At 43.2% G+C, this 6,044-nt stretch overlaps 1 long non-coding RNA gene across 1 annotated transcript; it reads left to right on the top strand.

Moving 5' to 3' along the window:
* Window positions 1-1,107: 1,107 nt before the first annotated feature.
* LOC125518114 lies at window positions 1,108-5,517 on the top strand. Its single transcript, XR_007287950.1, has 5 exons — window positions 1,108-1,236; window positions 3,821-3,901; window positions 4,058-4,170; window positions 4,715-4,773; window positions 4,894-5,517. It is a non-coding gene; the product is annotated as an uncharacterized LOC125518114 (long non-coding RNA).
* Window positions 5,518-6,044: the final 527 nt, after the last annotated feature.

Below are 6,044 nucleotides of genomic sequence, written 5' to 3' on the forward strand. Positions count from 1 at the left end.
TCATGATAATGGACCTTCATAACCTGACACATCTGCTCAAGTGCCTTTTCTTCCGAAGCCCTCGAACCTGGGTTACCTGGCGCAGTGCCACAAGCATACTGGAATGCTGGGGAATGGGAGGAAACCAAACAAAGATGGCCGTGTCCCTCAACCTTGGCCTCTGAAACCCGCAACAGAACCAGGAAAACCTGAGGACGCTGAGTGCACTGATGCTGAAGCCTATGTGTTCTGCGTCAAGGTGATCAGGTGACTGGGAGGGCTACATCGAGGCCAGCTTCAGGGTGAAGTTCCTGACGTGGCTGAGCCTACGGGCGACCCGGCACTTGAGCAGCTGATCATATATCCTGCCGCATCAGCTTAACTGGAACCTTATCCACTGTAATAGTTGGTTATGTTTTTGTTAACACATGTTCATGGGCATGCATGCGCGGTGCACCAGGAAAAATTCAGGACGCACGTACGGTGCCTATTTTTTGAATTCTATAGGTGTGTCTGTAAAAGCGTACTACTGGTGATCTTAACTCCGAGTTGGGGCTGGCATGCCACCGGTGGCGAACCAGGGTCGCCGCCAGGCCGGGTGCAGGACGCCCCAACTCCCCAACTAAAGTACTCCTGTGTATGGTTAAGTTTAAGGGGTGTTTGGTTGCTAGGGACTAGACTTTTTTTTAGTCCGAGAGACTAAAGAAAAAAAACCTTTAAGTAGAGTCTTCTTCTAGCCTCTTAAAAAAAATCTTTCCTGTCTGGTTACATAAGGACTAAAAGAAACTTTTTCTAGTCTAGTTCCTGTAAGCAAACAGTCGATTCGTCACTGACGCGTGCGACCTAGCCAAATACCACAGCATTGACCAGGTTTGTAGAAGCTGTTGCTATTAGCATCCATCATGGACTCTTGCCGTTCAATTTCTTAGCTGCGAGGCTTATGAAACACTGAAGATAGTATACAATTTTCACTGGCGTGCGAAATTACCCAACAACTATTTCTGTATTTTTAACTCGTGTGAATGATGTATCCCAACAACCGGCGACCGGCCTGCTGATCGCTATTAGCCAGGGCAAAATACAAACGCGACTTGAAGTCGTCGCAAGGCCGGGCCGGCATATGCTTATCCTAGTCGCCTCCCTTTCTCCCTGTCTCTCTCGTCTCTAGACTAGAAGCAGCTATGGTGGAGAAGCAAACCGGCTCAGGGGTCTCGGGAGGTTGCCGTCCTCGCAGCTGTTGCCAAGGAGAGACATAAGGTATGTGCATTCATTCAAACTGTTTATCCAGAAAAGAACATTTTCTTCCTAGTCGACGATCCATAGCATGGCTTTGTGTATGAGCGTGAAACTTGGTAGTTTCAGAGTACTGCCTGTTCACTGTTACGCGCTATAATAATTTCATCGTATTATCTTGTGATCTTCGCTTTAAAGTTATTACAAAGTTGTGTCATTTATTTTAGAACGGAGGGAGTAAGTAATCGTCAGCATGCATGCCAATACACCCCTACACAAATATAAGTTGTTCTAATTATTTTAATATAAACTACGTACGTATTAAAATACGTGAACAAACATACTAAAATGCGTCTATATACATCTGATTTAGGGAAAAAAAAGCTAGAATAACTTATAGTACATGTGAACGCAGGGAGTACCAAATAAAATCACCCATTACAAAAAAGTTATTGCACAATTAAATGACTCAATCAAACTAGGAAAGGAAAGAAAAAAGATAAAAGAAAATGTTTGCACGAATCTCCGCATGCATAAAATCAATGACACATGATTTAGATATGCAATACTTATGACTACGCATCTAGATGTGCTTTAGCAAAACTGTACTAAAAATATAAACAGGTAAGTGTCCTTCCTTTCTTCTGCATGAACTCATTGCTGCCTTCGGGCCTCTGTCTCACGGAAGTAATCTTGTTGAAACCCAAAAGCTTGTAGAAGTACCGGACTAAAAGCCGTTGCTGTAGACCAGGAAACGCCGGTGATAGCAAACTAAATAGATCGTCATCCCAAGGAAGCAGCCACAAAGAAGGGCCAGAAGATAATGCCAACTCCGAACAAACAGATAGGGGGACACAAACATCACAAGTTTTGGGCGGAGTCGTATCTAGCCGATCTACATCGAATGAAAATGGAACTTGGTAACAAAAACACACTGCAATGCCATCCCCTCCACTCGCCGTGAACAAACGTTCATCACGCCCGACCAAGTGTCCGATGATCGATAGCATCCTCCTCCTACTCGTCAACACCAATTTGAGTAAGGACATCAACAAGGGGAAAGCCGAGGAGGAATTATTCACATCGCCACCACTACCCCCAATGCACTGACGCTGGAGAACTTGAAGACCCTACGAGACATGGACCGAGACACTTAGATCCGGGGTTGTTGGGTAACGCAGTAATTTCAAAAAAATACCTACACACACAAGATCATGGTGATGCATAGCAACGAGAGGGGAGAGTATCATCTACGTACCCTCGTAGACCGTAAGCGGAAGCGTTATGATGTAGTCATACGTCTTCACGATCGACCGATCCCAGCACCGAAGGTACGGCACCTCTGCGATCTACACACATTCGGCTCGGTGACGTCCCGCGAACTCACGATCCAGTAGAGCTTCGTCAGCACGACGGCGTGATGATGGTGATGATGTTGCTACCGTCAGGGGGGGTTCTGCCTCTCTTTCCTTCCCCCTTCCCCCTTCCCTAACCTCCTGGGCTGTTGCCCTCTCTCTCCCCTAAGGCCCACTAAGACGCAATACTTCCCTGGGGGTTCCGGTAACCCCTCCGGCACTCCGGTTTTCTCTAAAATCATCCGGAACACTTTCGGTGTCCGAATATAGCCGTCCAATATATCAATCTTTATGTATCGACCATTTCGAGACTCCTCGTAATGTCCGTGATCAAATCCGGGACTATGAACTACCTTCGGTACATCAAAACACATAAACTCATAATACCGATCGTCACCGAACGTTAAGCGTGCGGACCCTACAGGTTTGAGAACTATGTAGACATGACCGAGACTCATCTCCGGTCAATAACCAATGGCGGAACCTGGATGCTCATATTGGTTCCTACATATTCTACGAAGATCTTTATCGGTCAAACCGCATAACAACATACGTTGTTCCCTTTGTCATCGGTATGTTACTTGCCCGAGATTCGATCGTCGGTATCTCAATACCTAGTTCAATCTCGTTACCGGCAAGTCTCTTTACTCGTTCTGTAACGTTACATCCCGTAACTAACTCATTAGCTACATTGCTTGCAAGGCTTATTGTGATGTACATTACCGAGAGGGCCTAGAGATACCTCTCCGACAATCGGAGTGACAAATCCCAATCTTGATCCATGACAACTCAACAAACAACATTGGAGACACATGTAGAGCACCTTTATAATCACTCAGTTACGTTGTGATGTTTGGTAGCACACACAAGTGTTCCTCCGGTATTCGGGAGTTGCATGATCTCATAGTCATAGTAACATGTATAGTTATGGAGAAAGCAATAGCAACAAACTAAATGATCATCGTGCTAAGCTAACGGATGGGTCAAGTCAATCACATCATTCTCTAATGATGTGATCCCGTTAATCAAATGACAGCTCATGTCTATGGTTAGGAAACATAACCATCATCTTCTATATCTAAATAGGAGACCCCCACTACATGATTTCTCTCAACATGCAGCTATGCCACATCAGCAGGCCCACCCCTTCTCCCCACTAACTTGCAGTTATGCCACGTCATTTTTTTCTTTTACTTCTACAATCAACCGTAGATTTTCAGCCTGAACAGAGCTAAACGTTTGTAACTTTCCAGCCTTAAAGGAACTAACGTCCGTGGAAGCAAGCCCGTCCTTTGGCCCATTCAGCTGCAGCTCGCGTCCATCTCTTCTCCACGGTTCGTCTGCCCCGTTCTCATTTTTCAGTGGCATCATGTGAAGCTCTTTGGCTTCTATCTCATTTACTCCCATTTTCCTTTCCTCTTCTACAAACCGACGGGAGGCCACATATTTGTTACCATATTATGCACTTTGTTTTCATGTTCATCTTCCAGCCACCTTCCGCTCGTGGTCCTGGATTACGACTCCTCCATACTCCTCGCCTCCTAGACGCCCCGCCATGACCTAAAGACCTGCAACAGCACCCTGCCCTGCACTGAACTCCAAGGTAAGATGCATCATCTTTTCCCTTCTATTTTCTCCGGTTCTGAATTTCTCTTTAGACGCTGTGATGTCTAGCATCTCTCATATTAGCGGCTTTCTCTCTGTCATGTGAAATTTTTCAACGGATTAAGTCAAGATGGTATATCTGAGCGATATGCCATGATTTTGTGGTGGGTGGTTGTCCTGTTTATATAGCTTCTGTTTCTTCATCTGATCCAGTTGATCACTAACATTTCGTCGTGCATTTTTGCCTATGTTATTTTGTTTGCAATCAGAGTCTTGGGGCTACTGGATGTCAAAAAAAATATTTATATTCTCAAGTTCCGTTGATGAATAGCAGGTATTTTAGTTTTAACAGTAATGCCATTCCAGTCGTATGCAAGTTGCAAACATGTTTTTTCTACTTCCTTTCAGACGATGCAGCTAGCAGGGGTCAATATTTGGATCGTTGTTATACTAACTGCTAACACAATTTCTAACGTGTCACTTGAATCAGCCTATTTTACAATAGCGGTGTGAACATTGATGGATGTATTCTATTCTGACAGGTGGTGGCCAATTTTGCTCCAGCTTCTCCTATAATTGGTCAACCAAGCATATATATTTGGTATGAACATTTGGTTGTTGTTCACATTTTTTCCTGCATGGATGTCGATCGAGGAATAGAGTCCACTCTATTGCAAACATATATTACTGCTTATGTTAATGCCATCCTCTTTGCGCGCAGCTCCATCCAAGACGCAATTCACTGTCAACACACCTATGTTAGAGTAATCATTAATGCCTTCCGGGTGTGCATCAGTCATCAAAAGGTAATGTATTTCTTTTTTACCGTGTGCATAGCTTATGTTAAGGATTATAGCTTGATTTCAAACAAATTGGTGGTGTAAGGTACCAAAAGCCTATTTCACAGTATGCTTAGACCCGATAACTCAGGAGACTTTTTTCCAAATCAATATTGATGATATGCGATGAATGGACCTTCAAGTTTTTTCAGTTGCAGAGTATTGATGATAACGAAGGTGATATCCATTTGATTTATATTGAAATAAAATAGCATACGAAAAACCAGCATATTTTAATTAGTATTAGAAGCTCTTATGTCATTCTATCCAAGTTTTTTTTGCAGGAATCACATATCTGTTATATATATTTCCTGTTCTCGCACTTTTTACAATAATACATAACACTTTGTGTTAAGAAAACAGTAACACTTTTATTTCTCTCACATTTGTTTAAACTTTTTGTGATCATGGGTTCCCGCAGCAATGCGCATGGTATCATCTAGTTGATTCAACGAGCTAGTCAAGTAGAGGCAAGCTAGTGACACTCTATTTGTCTATGTATTCACACATTTACTAAGTTTCCGGTTAATACAATTCTAGCATGAATAATAAACATTTATCATGATATAAGAAAATATAAATAAAAATTTTATTATTGCCTCTAGGGCATATTTCCTTCAGTCTCCCACTTGCACTAGAGTCAATAATCTAGATTACATTGTAATGATTCTAACACCCATGGAGTCTTGGTGCTGATCATGTTTTGCTCGTGAGAGAGGCTTAGTCAACGGGTCTGCAACATTCATATCCGTATGTATCTTGTAAATCTCTATGTCTCCCTTATTGACTTGATCGCGGATGAAATTGAAGCATCTCTTGATGTGCTTGGTTCTCTTGTGAAATCTGGATTCCTTTGCCAAGTCAATTGCACCAGTATTGTCACAAAAGATTTTCATTGGACCCGATGCACTAGGTATGACACCTAGATCGGATATGAACTCCTCCATCCAGACTCCTTCATTTGCTGCTTCCGAAGCAGCTATGTATTCCGCTTCACATGTAGATCCCACCACGACGCTCTGCTTGGAAATGC

The sequence above is a fragment of the Triticum urartu genome, chromosome 7, assembly GCF_003073215.2.
Source record: "Triticum urartu cultivar G1812 chromosome 7, Tu2.1, whole genome shotgun sequence".
NCBI lineage: Eukaryota > Viridiplantae > Streptophyta > Magnoliopsida > Poales > Poaceae > Triticum > Triticum urartu.